Source organism: Ixodes scapularis, unplaced genomic scaffold (assembly GCF_016920785.2).
Source record: "Ixodes scapularis isolate PalLabHiFi unplaced genomic scaffold, ASM1692078v2 PGA_scaffold3__209_contigs__length_174095766, whole genome shotgun sequence".
Taxonomy (NCBI): domain Eukaryota; kingdom Metazoa; phylum Arthropoda; class Arachnida; order Ixodida; family Ixodidae; genus Ixodes; species Ixodes scapularis.
Window position 1 is genome coordinate 87746840 of NW_024609868.1, and position 17559 is coordinate 87764398.

The following is a 17559-nucleotide window of genomic DNA, read 5'->3' on the forward strand; positions in this document are numbered from 1 at the left end:
GGAGTAGTGGAAAAATAGCCGGCCTCCTGGTGAGGCGCTTCGTGTAGAACCTACCAGGTAGCGCTATAGTGTTCGGTTTCGGAGCACCCCTGCCAGCGAAGTTCACGCCAAGCGTAGCTGTTTTTGATCTTAGCAGTTTATTGGTGTGGCCTATGCGTGCTTTATGGGTGTTTCAACGCCTATGAATTAATGCTTAAAGCTTACTTGGGCAACGTAATGAAAACCGGGGTAACCAGTCTTGCCTGCTGGCGCGTAGCGGTGCGGATCCGTCTTCGTTCTCTTCGTTTTCATTGCTTAGGGACAAGGCTCGAACCTATGCAATCACAATGTCAAGCACTTGACATTCACGAAAACGAATTGCAAAAACGACCATAGACACCAAAGAAACTATCTGAGAACGAACGCGACGCCATATCTCATGTTACAGTAGCCATGTCCTCAGAATTTCAACAACAGTGCCACTCGCGGCAGTCTGCACTTCTGGCTTCTCACGGCCGATGGGGCGCCGCCGACGCTTTTTTCTCTGCTGGAGGCGGTGCGCTTACAACAGCCCTGCATCTGCAAAAATAAACGACTTTATTTCCGTGAGCGTGATATTTCTCTCATTTCTCAAAGTGCCGGTTTTGGAGATTGCTCATGTGCACGAATTTTCGCGATCGTGAGAGGTATGCTATGTGTTCATTACCATGCGAGGAATTATTCGCAGAACCAGCTCATCACCGTGAGCGTTATGTTGTTTGTAAGTACTGCGAATAAATAAAAAGGCTCAAATAACAAAAAAAAAAAAAAATGAAAGACGTGTTTATGTTTACAACCATATTTAAAAAGGAAACATCTCTTGGTTCTTCTACTCAGCCTAGATGCTTCTGTAATATTTCGGATGATAACTCGAAAGTTATAATAAGATATCTGAGAAAAAGGAACCCAACGTGTCCTAAACGGCTAATTAAAAAACAAAATCGTTGTTTTGTTTTCTTGTAATACGAAGCCCCAAGAGCAACACAACACTCCTAGCGCCCCTTCCAGCGCCGCCTATTTTTTGCCAGGTTAACCGACCAGTTAACCTGGCTTCACCCTGTGGCATGGGAGAGTGTGGGTGACCGCCACTCCAGAAATATTATACAACCTCCACTATACTGTACCATACATAAACTTTTTGTAATGAACTTTGAACCTGTACAGTCAGCACGGAATGGAATCCGAACGCCAGAACGCGTGGCCATCGATACTGGCTGCTCCATCTGGAGGGCCCCTGAGAACTAATGAAAATGCACCTGGCTGCGAGGGTGCGGGTCCTACTAAGATTTCCTCAACCCTCGCCTTCACTCAGGCTGCTTTTCTGTCGCCGCACTGTCGCCCGGTCGACATCGGGCGGCCGCTTAACTTGGCTATAGCTCTTTGCGATAGGCCCTGCTCAGACAGGATGATGAATTTATTCCACTCCGGTATTGATACGCCTGGCATATCGGTGGTTACCACAGAGAGCGTCAGCAAGCAATTCCTCGCTTTTAAGATTCGACTGATAACCTCGCACAAAAACATGGGCATTGCTCGTAAAAACCGAGGCATCCGCGTTGGTCTGTTGCAGCATTTTTTTTTTTTTTTATAAAGAGTGTGGTCGCGCAAATAAACACATTTTGTTTCGCGTTTATGACGTTTCACTATTTCTCAGAAACCGCGCGTGGCACGTTGTTCCCCGGAGCCCGAACGTGGTTCCGGTGACACGTCATCAAGCACTACGGGTCTTTTGTGCACGAAATGTTTCAACTTTCATTTCGCCCTTGCGATACACAAAGCGATAACAGAGAGTTTTATTAGATCGTTCCCAGGACTCCGATAACGATACCCGATACTCCGCCACCGCCCTACTTGCGCATGAATAGTATCGTTATCGGGGCTATCGGAGGTATCGGAACGATGTTCTAAAACTCTCTAATGAATAACAGCGCTGAAGAGATATCGCTGGGAATCCGATACACAAAGCGAGTGACAGTGCTTTTTGTATCGGGTGTGATAGCGCTTACAGCGCGCCACCGGCGAAACGCGGAACTTCCAGACGCGCCGCGTGAGAGTCGAGCTCATCTTAGTAGGACCCGCACCCTCGCACCCCGGCGGATTTTCATTAGTTCTCAGGGGCCCTCCAGGTGGAGCAGCCTGTGTCAACGGTCACGCATTCCGGCGTTTGGGTTTTATTTCGTGCTGACTGTACATCGTCGCTTTTTAACAAGTTTTTCTGCGCAGCACGTGTGACCAGGTGAACAATATTTAGACCCAAAAACGTATTACGATAAAGTCAGCGGCACGCACAGACCCGAGGAAGCACATCGCAAGAGCTGTCAAAACCCATTTTTGAGAGATCGATCGACCACGCACAAAGCTTCAGTTCAATCAAGAATAAACAGACAAAGAAACACAAACAAATAAAAAAGTAGAAACACAAACAAACAAATAAACCAATGCACGCAAATCGCCAAACTCGATCTGAGGGTCAAAGCAGATAGAGGCCCCCGCGGATGAGACGTGATCAAAAGGAGGCGGAACACGGCGACTTCATGCTCGAACAAGGGACCTTCTTCCGCTGGAGCACGGCCCGAACTCAGCGAGCCGCCTGTGCCAGGCTTTAGAGGTCCAGTCTCCCAGACCTGCGTTTGCTCCCGGGGGAAATATCCGGAAAGCATTCTAGCCATAAGCGGCTTTTTTCCCCCTCCTCTCCTTCCCATTTCTGGGCTCCGCCACGCTTTCGCGCCCAACGCATCCCCCCTCCCATTCCCCATTGTTCCCTTCCTGACTCCTTCTCGAGCGGTCCGCACTTTAATAAACCTTTTCCCGCAATCCGTATAGTTTAGAGCGAGTTCCGGGTCCACGCTTTGTTGTCCGGCCTGAGCTCTGGTGTTGTGGACCACGAAGACGGTGTTGATTATATATATAGGCACCCTGGTTGTCTACTTCCCGTGTTTATTGCTTTATGGCCTTTACCCCCTCCCAAACACACACACACAAACACACACACACACACACACACACACACACACACACACACACACACACACACACACACACACACACACACAAACACCAATTCCCAGCAGCCCAAATGTAATGATAGGCGAGGTGGTCTCTTTTTTTTAGCGTTCCTGGAAGAAGCAGTGGGCAAGAGTTGATGCGAGCTATTGTATTTTGTGAAGCAGCGACGCCAGGAAATTTAACAGCCAAACACTAAAAGCCTTGTTTATCATGATTCAATAGCGTCTAAGTTGTTGTGATGGGGCGCACATGCGCGGCACCACGTTTCCTATATGAACGACAAAAGCGCGATAAAATCCACTGGTTTCGTCGGCCAGCTTTTGAAATGGTTGATTCGTTCTGCTGCTACTTTATCACCCCCACAGCAGAGACAATTGTCCCTAACGCCAACATAAGGTTTCACAATGGGAGATTATTATTTATGGTGCAAAATATTTCAAAACCGCGATGCACCCCGAGGAAGCACAATGTCAGAAATTTTCATTATCAATGACCCCCTCATTATTTCCTCTTGAAAGACATAAATAAAATTAAGAGCAAGCGAATATGCGCAATTGAGGAGTTTCGAAGGTATAAGATAGCTGCATGCACTGAAGGCATTTTATACCTACAGAGAAAAATAATTTTCTTGAACAGGGTAATTACGAAGGCTCTTTGGGTGTAAAAAGTTATCTAATAAACAAATAAACTGAGCGCAATGACACTTTCCACTAGGCGTCTTTTTAGGCGATGGCCTAAATGCTCAAATTTCATAAGTGAAAGTCTTACAAAAAAAACTTGTTGTTTACTATGTACAGGGAGGGAAACCGTACGAACCACCTGACTGACACTCTTACTCAGAGATGGCAGAACATTAAAACAGCTGTGCAGCAATTTCAGTGCTTTGCTCACATAGTTTGTGAGTTGGTGTCTCGACCTTTCTAAAGTAAAGAAAAAGAAAAAAACGCTTTTGCCTGCATGTCTTAGTTTTTATTTGAAAACTGAACAAAGTTTGAGGTATCCGGAGACTCGCAACTTCTTCACCATTTTCTGAGTCACGTGCGCTGTGACGTCAATGGGGGACGCGCGGGCTTCCTGTGAAGCTCTCTCTCTAGAGCCATCAGTGAGCAGCGAGAACTCATCCGCTCGCGACCGCGTGACCACGTGCTGGCGCAGCGCGAACAATATGGTGAAAGGAGGAAACACTCATCCGGGTCCGGCCGTCCCCGTCCCTTTCCGGCTTCTGGCGGCTGCTCGCAGCAGCAGATAGAGCTGACGGTTTTGTGGACCAAGGAAAGATGGCACCACTAAACCTCCGTATAATAAAAGATTTGTCGATGATACCATGTTTTTGACGTAGTTATATTTATGTTGGAACGACAAGATTTATAGAAAAGTTACCTTTTATGAAGCAGGTATTCGCACGACCCGCTATCTTTCTACAAGACCCCCTTGACGTCATGCTGCGTGGTTCTCATGGCCATCGCTCGCGGCTGGAGGTCGGGGAATATCCTAATTTTTGCCTCTCGATTACGCGGCGGAATTGCAACATTTCGAAGGAAAGAGGTGCGTTTTTTTTTCCATTGTAACAAGATAAAAATGTCAAAAGTAGAAGATGCCAATCTTTTCTACGTTAAAATCGTTGCACAGCTCCCTTAAGCGTGAAAGTAAAAGTCTCTTTCAGATGAACACTCTAAAGCAGATCCAGCAGATCCGAGCGTGTATTGTACCTGGACGGATAGATGGATCAAGCTACACTCTCGGAATCGGGCGGCAACTTGCGCCACATAGCCCGTTTTTTTTTTGTTTTTTTTTCTTTACATTTATTTAACATTGAGTGACATAGCTAGAGCCAGCGAGACGTTTGTTACCGTTTTACTTTTTAAACATATAAAAAACAGTAATTTCGAGGCTTCAATTGTTTTCCTGAAGTGCAATGAATGCATTACCTAAAAACACCACTCTAATAATTCCAATGCATTCCGGTTTTTGGCTTATTCGTACGAATTTTTTTTACGCCCGAAAAGCGCCGAACAACACCGTATCACTAATAAAAAACAATAACATGCCCTATCAGGTTCCACGCAACGGGCTCATTTATTTCAGACAAATGCACGAGAGTGGCGTATGTGGGCTTTAGCCGCCACTTCAGTGGATGTGTGCAAGTAATTTTCACTTTCTAAATAGGCACTCTAATTGGACGGGACGAAAATCGCAAGGAAATTAGCTGTTTGCTTGGCTTCCCTTGCCACAAAAAGGCTTGCGCTTGCTTTTCCTGCGTATGTAGAGTAGTACAGACACCTCAGCTAAAATGTACCGAAATGCCGTGTCACGAACGCGGATCACTCGCCGAGGCGCTTGCCGTGGACGCGTTACATACCACTACGTCAAGGTCGCCACCTTCCACGTCTGCCCGTGCACACTAGAAAATTTGCGACCCATAAGGGTGTGCAAATGTCCTTCCGGAGACTTAGACCCTTGCTACACCCTTTCAGCACACGTATTTCGACCTAATAATCACTTTTCAATCGTAGAATTGGGTGTTGTTGCATTGAACACCCTTGATTTTTGAAGGGTGTCAAAAGGGTGGGAAAAAGGTCACTACAGTGAAGTTAGGCGAACACCATTTTTGAAGGGTGTTTTTGGCGACTTGCCGAATAAATGTTGCCTGTACCAGTGCTTTTTTCTTAGAGATACAATCCTTGGATTAAGATATATTTGTACGTCACGCATTAAGCCAGATATTGGCAAGAACGAAACAAGATACGTGTAACCATCGTAATTGCGGAGGCGGTCACATGCGAATGAGTATCTTTGAATTGTCGAGTATACGTTTAAAGGAATGCTGAACCGAAAATCGAATTTCAGAAAACAGCGCATGCAGGATCGATAGGCGGGAGACTATAGAAGGTATTCACTGGACGCCATATTTGAGGGCGATGTTTAGAGCGCATGCTCAGAACGAGCTCACATTAATAGCCTGCTAAGACCGGCAACCTTGATAGTGCTAAATGCACGCTCCAAAAGGACTGCGGAAACTCGCCGTCAGCACGCGCTCAGCAGCAGCGCACACGGATATGGCCGCCGCTGAATACTCCCTATAAATCCTAAAGTCTCACCCACAAAGCGGTATCTCCAACGGATCGCCGTATTTTTGCAAAAGAAGAACGCGCTCGCACAAGGCCGAAAAGGCGCGTGACCTGGCGAGTCTCATTCCCTCCTCTTTTCGCTTTCACTCCGCAAGGGCGCGAAGAGGAAAGGGAGTGAAGTCATTTCTCCTCCTTCTCAGCTCTTCTGCGATAAGGTGACGTCAACATTCTCCCTCTATTGCTCCTTTATTTTTTAGAAATACGGCTATCCGCTCGAGATATGCCTATATGAGTCATGTTTCGCAGCTTATTCTGTGAAATCCGAATTTCGGTTCAGCATCTTAAGGCGGCGGTATGGTGGCTATACTCGTTTTCACCTCAATAAATAAGGAAGTGTTGCCCATTGTTCATACGCCGCGCAAAGTAGTTCTTTCAAGATTTGGTTTCCGGATGGACAAGCGATGCTTTTGGCATTTGAAACGTGTATGTCTAGATAAGATAACATATACCTAATCTTAAATGCACCTACAATATCTTAATTTTCTACGTAGAGGCGGAAATTAGTAATACTCTGGAAGAAGCGGGAAATCTTTTACTACGGGTTTTGAGGTGAAAACGAGTGTAGTGCAGTGTTTCCTCTATCGTACGTGATCAATTGCGTCTGTATGAGTTATTTCTCAGCACGAGAGAACTGCATTTGATGTTTGTTGCTTTTAAACTTCTGCTCCAAAAATAACTATAAGACGCAGCATAAGTTGCCTGAATCATTTTTAAAGGGTTTAATAGCATGTTAATAAAGAGGGAAAACTAGTATTGCTTTGCGAGGAGCCGGAAATTTCTTACTACGCTTCTGGAGGTAAAAAACGATTATCGTGGAGCAGTTCTTCGTGATCAATGGTGTCTGCATTCGTTATTTCTCAGCACGTGAGAAATGCATCTGATGCTTGTTGATTGTAAACAGGATGCCCCAAAAAACAAACCTAGGATGCCGTTAAGATCGCCTGCATCTTATTTAGAGCGTCCACTAGCAACCTAAAGTCGGGGTCGCGGTGCTTATACGTCACACAATAGACAGTCTGCAAACAGATTAGAACGTAAGTCACCACGAGATGTGTGCTTCGAATATCACATGGTACCGAGTTTCGAGGAGAAACTTGGCAAACGGGATTCGAATTACGGATATCGCGGTGACTAATGTTGCAGACTGTCTTTTGGATTGATGTATACGCAGTGTGAACCCGGCTTAATGGCGCGTTCACACTGGAAGCGGATCCGCGATTGTAAAGCGGTAGCGAACGTGGTTGTATAAAGATCCAGTACAATTGCACGCGGATTTGATGTCATCAAATGCAATTGTACTGGATCTTGCTACAACCACGTTCGCAACCGCTTTGCGAAGGGGGTCCGCTTTCAGTGTGAATGCGCCACAAGGATGTTGCTGCAACTAATCGTTAGGGTGTTATCTATTCGACAAGCTAATTTACACCTTTAAGACTATAAAAAAGTTTAGTGTGTAATGAGGCGTTTAATTGCCTAATGATATCGCAGGAAGTATCGAAACACGGCGCATAGTTAATTCTGCCGGTTGCTTCTTTAGCACTTTTTGAGCTCTACAAGCATACGCTACGTTATGATCGCGCAGACACGCGTATTTTCGTCTGTTTATTGAGAAATGGAGCGATTCAGGACTCGGCGTCGTAAGAATCATGTAGGAAATCTTGCATACAACTCAACATCGAAATTACTTTTCTGCCTCAAGCATATACGCAGCCTTGGTCGCAACGCCTTCCCTTTCTGGTACTCTATACTTATTCACCCTTCGAACGACTTCCATTCAATCGCCTTTCCTCTTATTAACATGTCAAACACAATGCCGCGCCAGTTTTGGTCTACACCAGGATAAGCGGTAACTACTCCACGCTTTACTCCTTCACGTCTTTTTCGATAGGTGGCTTCGCAACGCCTGAAGTTGCGAATATCTTTGTTTTAGTTAAATGGCTTTGCCGCGAATTGTTCTGGATTGGCCTAGAGAATGCTATCTGCCTGGCACGGAAGACAGTTGATCAGTGCGCGAGTCAGATGCAAAATTTTGAACGCTATGGGTCCCAGGCCTCTCACTGCGGAGGCGCAGGTCTGTGCTTGTGCAGTGTGACGCCCCAAGCTGATTGGGGACCGGAGACGCTGGGGCCCCTGTTCGAAAACTTTCTAATTTGTGTTTAGAAAACCAGGTGTAGTTTATGGCGTGAGAAAGAGTCGGCATCGAAAGACGCAAGTGGCGGATTGTGCGCGGCTCTTGTCTTCTGGAGATATTAAACCAGTCATACAACATTATATTAAATATTAACGCAAAATGTGTTTTATCAGTTAAATTTGATAAGCGTGTTTAACGTTTTTGTGTAAAGAAAGCAAACAACCGACATTTAAAAGCACCAAGTTCACAAGAGTAGTTAGTATAAATTATATACTTATGTCCACAAGGAACCATATAAATTATACTCAAAGGCAGAAAGCCTCCGGCAGGATTTGCACCCACCACCTTGAGGTTGAGAGCCAAGTACTTTACCGACTGAACCGTCCAGAGACAACGTTTAAGAGGCAGTTTAAGAAAAACACATCGCGCAGGCCCGGTCGCGCTCTTCGAAGCCTTGAAAACGTGTGGGCGAAAAAGGACGGTTCTTCAAGCTCCTTTCATGCTACACTATGTCACGGCGTTTGTCAGAAATATGAGCGAATGTTAGTCGCACTTGATCCGCAGTGAGGCGGGCCGGAAGAGCCTTCACCAGGGGTCCCGCAGGCGGACGTCGAAAAGTGTAAGACCTATCGAATATCCTCTTCTTGTCAGCATGATCAAGCTTGCAGAAGATTTTTCAACCTCAGCCAGTGACGTTCATTATGCAACAAACTTACACTTTTTGACTGAGAACAAACTTTCAAAACAATGTGTGCATAATGCCATGCAGCGAACTCTTTAACGAGAAAGTGCGAATATTACCTTTTATATGAAAAGTTACATATAAAAGAGGTTGCCAATAAATTATACGCCTCCACGACTCCATCAATAGGCGAATATGTTGCAGAGGTAAAAAACACATTACAGGAATCAACGACAAAAGCAAAAACATCAAGCGCTGTTTTACGGAGTTGTACACCTTTAGAAGCATTGTTCGCGTAAAGCCCCTCTAATGCAGAGTCTCTTCACCCACTTAAATCGGTTTCGAGACAAATGAATTAACTTAATGAAGTACGACACTTTGCATATGAAAATCGTGCAGTTCTAGCGCTTCGGGAATATCCAAGTGGGGTAAAAAATCAATTGCTTTTTAAAATACCTTTTAGATTATGATGAACATTACTTTGTCATAACTCTGTAAAGTCAGCGGACAAAGTAATCCCGTACCTCGGTATACTGTAGCCAGGGGCATGCGCAATTGACTTTCTAACGATAAATAGCCTGAACCTTTTTTTATTGAAAAGTAAACAACTAACGCTTCAAAGTTGTTTACATAGGTATGACAGACGCGTATCCCATGACATATCTGAGTCGAAATATATGCCCAAGTACTGCACGCGATCAACACATTCCAGCAGGAGACATTTACTGCCGGGGCATTTTGATTTGAGTAAATTGACGGGCGAGTGGGCATTTATATGTTTTAGTGGGTTTCTGCAGCAGACCAGTTGTGTTTGGGACGTCAATTTTAATTAGATTTTCATCGAGCGAGTTCATTACCGGCGCCGCATCATGATTCACTAGCTGTACTGCACTGTCATAATTAAGATGGCGAGAGATAAGTACATTATCATCTGCTTATTAAAAAACAAAAAAAAAAACAAAAAAAAAACTGAAACTAGATATTCTGGTTGAAATACCATTGACACATAGAATAGGAAGCAAGGGTGACGGAACTGGTGCTTGAAGAATTCCAGATTTTATCAGAATGCGTGAGCATTTCAAATTTCTAACATAAACAATTTGTGAACGATCTAAAAAATGCTTTCTAGCAAAGCAAAAAAGTCCGAGGACACATAAGCACTTCTTACGAGTTGTTAATGCGAAAGCATGAATGTCGTTTTTCTGCTCCCTTAGTCCATATGCGGCGTAGTGGCGAGGACAGCCACATTTCGCTACTGCCAAAGTAGCGGCCGACGGCCGAGTACGGCGCTGCGCTGCGCTCGGCCGTACAGCCTCTCCGGAGTTTGCCCGAGCGGGCTGCGGCCAGGCCCGCACCGCCGCATCTCTTACCGACGGCCGGGCCGCTGCGTGCGCTGCGCCGCTATGGAGAGAACTTTTCTGGTGGCGTCCCTTACAACTACGTCGCACGAGAGCCAATGGGAGTCTTGTTCCTTGATGACGCGCGCCAGCCAATGGGAGCTTATCCATCAGATCGCGGCTTCACTTCGCTCCATCGGGACAGGGGAGTATAGGTTCCGTCTGGTGGCGGCATCAAAGCTGATGAGGCCGGTTTGCTGCATGGTACAATTGTTGCTTTCGTAATAAAAAGGGGCCGCGATAGCAAAAATATACCTTTTCCGCAATTGCTCTTGCTTCACAACAATGAGCCGCTGCTTTGGCGGCGCTCGAAAGTGCGGCTGGCCACTATGATCGGTGAAGGCGCTTCCATTATGAGGTATGCGCCCGCGATTTCGAGCACAGCCACCGCTGGTCACGATTCGCTATCATAGACCGATTCACATTTAAAATGTGTACACTACAGATAAAGTAAGTGACAACTACGTCGCAACACAAGACGAGCGACAAAAAGGGAAGGAGCAGTTCAAATTTCTGACTGAAGGTTACGTGGAGGCACCTTCGCACGAAACGGCGACTTTGTTTTCGCGGCTTCGCTCTTACATCGGCGATTGAGTAGGTTGTTGTATTTTTGTTGGTGACGCTGTCCACATCAATATTTTCGTTGGCGATGCGATTTACATCGACGACTGAGTTCCTTGTCACTCATCGCTGCCGACATTTGCACGATCTCGTCCGTTATCGCGTCTTCAGCTTCGGCGGCATTCTTCGACACTACGTTCTCTCCACTTAGGCCTTTCGGCGACGTTGAAAGCTAATACTGTTAACTTTGTTTTCGCGACCTCAATATTTCGCAAATTTGATGAAGTGCTTGTTTCGGGAATATTTGGCGGGCACACTATTTTGCGATTTGGAGGGGTAAGCTTGCTATTCCTTAACGTAGAGTAATATATTGGCGAGATTTTTTTTTCTCGCGACATTTCTTAAGTCTTAATATTCCCGAAAAACAGGTTTCCACAGAAATTAAGTCGTTTACAGTGTTCTTCAACAATTTGTTGCTACGAGAAACGGCGGCTACCAGCAAAGTCCGAGAGGTAGCCAGCCTGTCTGAATTGCTTCAGCCTGATATATTTTGTGTGACTTATGTTTTCCCACTGACGTTTTATAACGATATCTCGGTTCCTTCAAACAACAAATCACTCGGCAAGAAAAACAACGGTACACCTTGAAGAAGTCAGTACCCGAATTTTAAAAGAGCTCATATGCCACATCCAAGTAAAGTATCCTCTGGAAAGAGCGCTGGAGAGCGCGCCGAAAGAACCACGCGAATTCGCCATGAGTGCCTCGCGCAGTCATGAAATCGTATTGGATGCGAAATAAGATCTCAGGGATGTCGAGGACACAGTGGATATATGTTCCCCCAGTATCTCTTTTCGATGCACTGCAATATTGATATAGGGCGATAGCACTCCAACTTGTTTAGTGTCCCCCACCTTTAAGAAATGGTTTTACAAGTGCCTTTTTCAGTTCAGCAGGAACCTTGTCAGAGAACAAAACACAATTCATCATAAAAAGAAGGACGTTTTGATAGTGTCAAAATTGCGGTACAAGTCTCCAACACGAATACTATCGATACAATGTGACTTCCTTCGCTTGATAGAGAACAGAACTAACCGTAATGCGTGTTCATTGAATGGCGGTGAGAAAGCAGATGCAGATACACTGGCGGTGTGATTTGCATCGATTGACGTTGCTCCGGAATCTCTGGTGATACGAGATGAAGTAGCAAAGAGCTTAATGAACTTATGAACAATTAATTGAAAATCAGAGCCGAAATGTCTCTGTAAGGATTAAAGTATTAGTTGTCTAGATGCACGCCCTCAAAACGTGTTTATTAAGTCCCAGGATTCTGGGGTTTTTGACTTTGTCTCGGAAAACCTTTACTGGATGTCACTTCGTCTCGAAGATAGAATCATCGGATTTCCTCCACAGACACCAATACCATAAAATTTTGATAAAAGAATATCATGGCCATTACATCAAAAGGCCTCTTTCAGATCAAAGTAAACTACGTCAAGCTGGCCTCTGTGGCAAACAGCTTTGGATGCAATGGACGCAAATTAAGTCAAATTTGTTGTTGTCGAGTGTCCTGACACAAATCCGTGTTGGATGAAATGTAGTACATTTTTTAAACCAAAGGAGAATGTTTTGTGGACTACCATTTCGAAAAGCTTTGAAAATGTACACAGTAGAGAAGCTATTATGATTATAATGAAAATAATAATAATAATAATAATAATAATAATAATAATAATAATAATAATTTTTATTCAACATTGCAAATATAACCACTTGAGTCTCGGGTCTGGTCAAAGCAGCAGAGGCTTGTGGGACCAGATCCAGCATTTGGTGTGGCAGACCGGATATTCGCACGGACTCACATTGCCGTGAACATAGGGGAAAACACACACACACACACACACACACACACACACACACGCACGCACGCACGCACGCACGCACGCACGCACGCACGCACGCACGCACGCACGCACGCACTCACACACACACACACACACACACACACACACACACACACACACACACACACACACACACACACACACACACACACACACACACACACACACACACACACACACACATTCAATGTTTCATCAGAGTACAGGCGAAAAGTCAGAGTTGGTGTTTTAGTCGTGTTTGTATGTAGCATAAAGATGAGTCATAAAAAAAATCACTGAATGGCACTCACTTTCGCGCACGAAATTACGCAAAAATGCAACAATAAATATCGTATTGAGGACACGAATGTATCTTGCTGAGTCAGGCAAATTCACTCAGGGTGTGTTCACACAAAAAACAAAATGCATAGGAACAAATAGCAAATTTCACACAATACATGCACTAGTCACGTTGTGTGTCAAAAAAAAAAAAGTGCTTTAGTAAAAAAGGAATAAAATAATAATAGTAAAAAGTATTAAAATAATAATAATAATAAGAATAATATAGATTTATTACACGTTTTACACAAAAGAAAGCAGGTCCGTCGTAAGCCAATAGGGGCTTGCGGTATTGGACCCCGGCATGACGTGAAGAAAACAAAAATGTTTTTACAAAGCTTTAACACGAAGAACAACCTAAACAACATAACAAACGAAACATGTCGAAACAGGTTAGAAAAATAAAACGTCGATAAAATAAATTATGTAACACAAGTAATCAAATGGCAAAAAAAAAAAAAAAAAAACTTAGAATACCAGCTACAAAAACGTCTTCAAGTCTTGTAAAAAAAATTGAACACGTCCACAATTTAGTATATAACTAGCAATAAGTAACTAGCAACTAGCACTTGAGAAGTAAAAAAAAAAAAAAACAGCATCGGAAGAACAAGAAATATAGCGACTCCCATTGCACATATAACTTAGCATAACGTTTTTATAACTTTCTTATCTGCCCCCTTGAATTTATTTAAAAAAAAAAATCTGAAAAAAGTTTCAAAAGTTCCGAGACAAAAAATGTGCGCAGTCGCTTTTCGTACTTTGTGTAAACACAAAAGATTATAAAAAAATAAAAACTTCTCTAAGAATACTTTCGGCGACACGTGGGGTTTCGAGGGTACTGCGCCAATTATGTTTACTAATTACACATCTCTTAAAGAATGCTGCGATGATTGGTAAACACAAGGATACAAACAAATAATCACTTGGCATATCAAGAGAGGTGTACGCTACTCCCTTTAAAATACCTTTTAGAATTGTGTCGATTTTATTAAGTTAAAGCATAAAACAGTTGCCATATACCGTAATGCCATAGCGTAACAACCCGTAGGCCAAAGCATTTTCTATCATCATTTCTACAGATAATAATAAAAAAAAGTATGTAGAGTATAACATACATGACACACTTCGTAATTTTTGGCATGATAGCTAAGACAAATTTTGAAAGAGAGATCACTATTGAAAAAAAAAATCCTAAGTACTTCGTTGTAATAACATACTCAAGCGGTCTACATCTGCAGTGTGCACACTTCAATGAGTGGAATACAAAGGGAATATCTGACCATTTTCGTTTCAAGGGACTATTAAAACACCTCAATTTAGTTTTCTGGATATTAATTTTAATACAATTTGCTTTAAATCAGTCTATCAAATGAGTGGCGTTGACTTGCAATGAAGAAATCGCATTGCCTAAATGTATAAGCCGTGACACTAACAAAATATCGTTAGCGTACTGGTATATGGTACAGCCTATACGATAGGTTTAGCGAGATTATTGACATACAAATGAAACAAAAGTGGGGAAAGAACTGATTCCTGGAGTACACCAGCTTTCAAAGATACGATGGGACTGCGGATACTACAAAGCGAAACGTTCTGTGTTCGGTTCGTTAAAACATCGTCAAGTATATGAAAAAAAGTACGCCTAAAACTGTAGCCGTAAATTTTCTTCAGTAGTATCTTGTGACTGATAGAGTCAAAAGCTTCTGAGACGTCTAAAAAAGGGCACATGCATATTTGATGTTGTCAAAGGTTGCGTGTCAAGTTCTTCAAACAGTGAATCAGTGCTATGGCCGGCGATAAGACCGTGCTGCGATGCTGATAATATATTGAACTTTTGAAGAAACGGCGTGATTGTTTTCAATATATGTTTTTCAGGTACTAAGGCTAAACAAAGAATAATAGATATTGGTCTATAACTCTCAATGCTGTCATGTTTACCACCTTCGTAAAGCGGTCTAACAATAGCACATTTCAAGCCATCAGGAATTACGTCGCGGTTTAGGATCCCGTTTAATATGTATCACAGAGGCATAAAAAGAGGGCATCGAAATTGCGTCGTAAGTCGACAAGACGAACGTAATAATAATAATAATAATAATAATAATAATAATAATAATAATAGTCTTAATTATTATTATTATAATAATAGTCTTAATTTACGTTGCCCAAAAACAACTATTGTGGTTTCCTTTCGGTGCACACAAGTAAAAACTTAAATTACATAATTAAACATAAACCACACAAAAGGGCAAGAAAACAAAACAAAAAAAAACATTAATGTTTTTTTGTTTGTTTTTTTAAACCGCCGAGGCAAGATCAAGTTCTTTATCTGAGAGGTGCCTCTCCTGCTCCCTTACTGTGCAACCCAACGAATATTATTATAGTTGCTCCTAACCATAAACAAGTTTAAAAGAATTTTTTCCACATATTGACTCTCCCTCAAAGAAATACACGGCCTAAGAAAGCTTGTTAACAAAAGACTATGTATAAGAGCTTTTTTTTTATTCAACTACTTATGAGATTTTTTTTCATCAAGTTTTATGTCTTTCTACTGAATAGTTTTCTTGGTACACGAAATTCATTTTAAATACTGTTTGGTAAAAAAAAGGTGGGGTTTTAACATATTTTCTTCTGTCCAGACACCTGTAATATTGCTACGTAATTTCATAATGTCTGCTATATATATATAAAGAAAAAAATATTTAAAAGGAGATTGACACCCACCAAAAAAAATTTTTTTTTAATTTTTTGCCAGGCGTTTTATTATGGTGTCGGAGGACTACCCAATTAATATTTTGCAACAAAGTAGCGTATATTTTTAATAAAGCAAAAAGATGCAACTGCTCGAAACCGAAACCGAAAGCCGCGCACGGAGGTCGGAGAAGTGGAGAGGAGAGAGTGAGTGGGCGGAGGTCACTAAGCTACACCCGACCGTGCGTTTCTTTTTTTCCCTCTGCGTAGCAGACAACATGCGTGGCGGCGTAGCGGGAACTGTTCGCCGTGCGATTATTTTGCAATTATGTCTGTTCCGCTCGCTGTTCTGTACTCCAAGATGAGTTTTTTTGCACACTGAGGAGTTGGAGATGAGTAGTGAGTGCTTCTGGAGAGTTTCCATGATCGACTCCGAAAACAATATGCCCAAGATGTTACGTGAAGAGCTGGGTCACATGTCCTGCGTCCGAAAAAAAAAAAGTGGCATTGTGGGACAGAGTTTCCGAAAGATCAACGGGATCGGGACCAATGGCTGGCTGCGATTCCTGTAGAACATTTACAGGAACCTCGGAAAGTGGACGCTACCTGATTTGTATGCTCCTTGCTTTTTGTGGAAAGTGACTACATTGAGTTCGCAGGTGTCGAAAAGGAAATCCCATACCATTTAATTCAGCGAGTTTCGTCCACAACATTTGTTTGCTATTTTTTTGTTTGTTTCTTTAGTGATAATTGTAAAAAAAAAAATGTAAACATCGCAAAAAGTTTGAAAAAAAACCCAAAAAAACTGCGCTTTCACTGGGGATTGAACCCCGTCCTGCCGCGTGTATAGCGGACGTCTTTCACACCACTGAGCGACGGGGGGATTTTTTTCTTTTTAATTTTGAGCTACTGGGTGATCTCTTTCCTCAGTGTATAATGCAGCCGGTAAACTGTAAGTTGGAAAGTTTGCTGCCGATTTTGCTCCAGCAAAAGCACTCCCGCGTCGAAGTCGGGAAGCACCACGCATTGCCGACATTCGCACCTAGTAAAGAAATCATACGCGCGCATATTCAACTCGAAGTAGACACGTCGTGCTTGACGTTTGCGCGAGCGATGTCTTCAACCACGAGAAGGGAGCGAGAACTCGGCGACGTCTTCGTGCAAATTGGCTTGGTGGTCGGACGTGTCGTACGGGATGAATACCAATTTTTTTGATCAGTCCCAGATTCCTCTTTTAAAGGCAGACAGAATTTGCCGGTACCGCGAACGACAGTTCTGAAGTAGAGGCCCCACGCCCGTCGTCCGCTGCCATCGCCGTCCCCGCGAGTCCCAGGATACGCGAAACGACGCACGCACAGAATGCTTCCGGTTCTTTGTGCACTTTTCTTTTTTCAATCAACGTATTTGCAGCTCTTTAGAAGCCACAAAACATGGGTTTCATATTTTTTTCTATTTTTAATATTGAGTGTGTGCCTTTGGTGACCAACGACTTTTATTAAATTTGGTGGTCGCGTCAAAACCTTAGAAAACGGCCCGTGACCACGGAAAAGAAAGTGAGTGAGACTCGAACCGGCCAGTTCTTGATCGGCGGTTTTCGGGCGGAAAGAAACCAAATTTCGAGCCTCAAATTGTGTTTTGGGTAGTTGGGCCTCTCATATGTCATGTACAACTGAAAACCTCGGCGAGCATAAATACCCTGTCAGTGTCCCTTTAAGGAGGTGAAAGG

General features: G+C 43.3%; 1 protein-coding gene across 1 annotated transcript in view; it reads right to left on the reverse strand.

Moving 5' to 3' along the window:
* The window catches only part of LOC8030317 (cGMP-dependent protein kinase, isozyme 1), a 361630-nt gene that overhangs the window by 216556 nt on the left and 127515 nt on the right, over nt 1-17559 (reverse strand). The window lies entirely within an intron of this gene.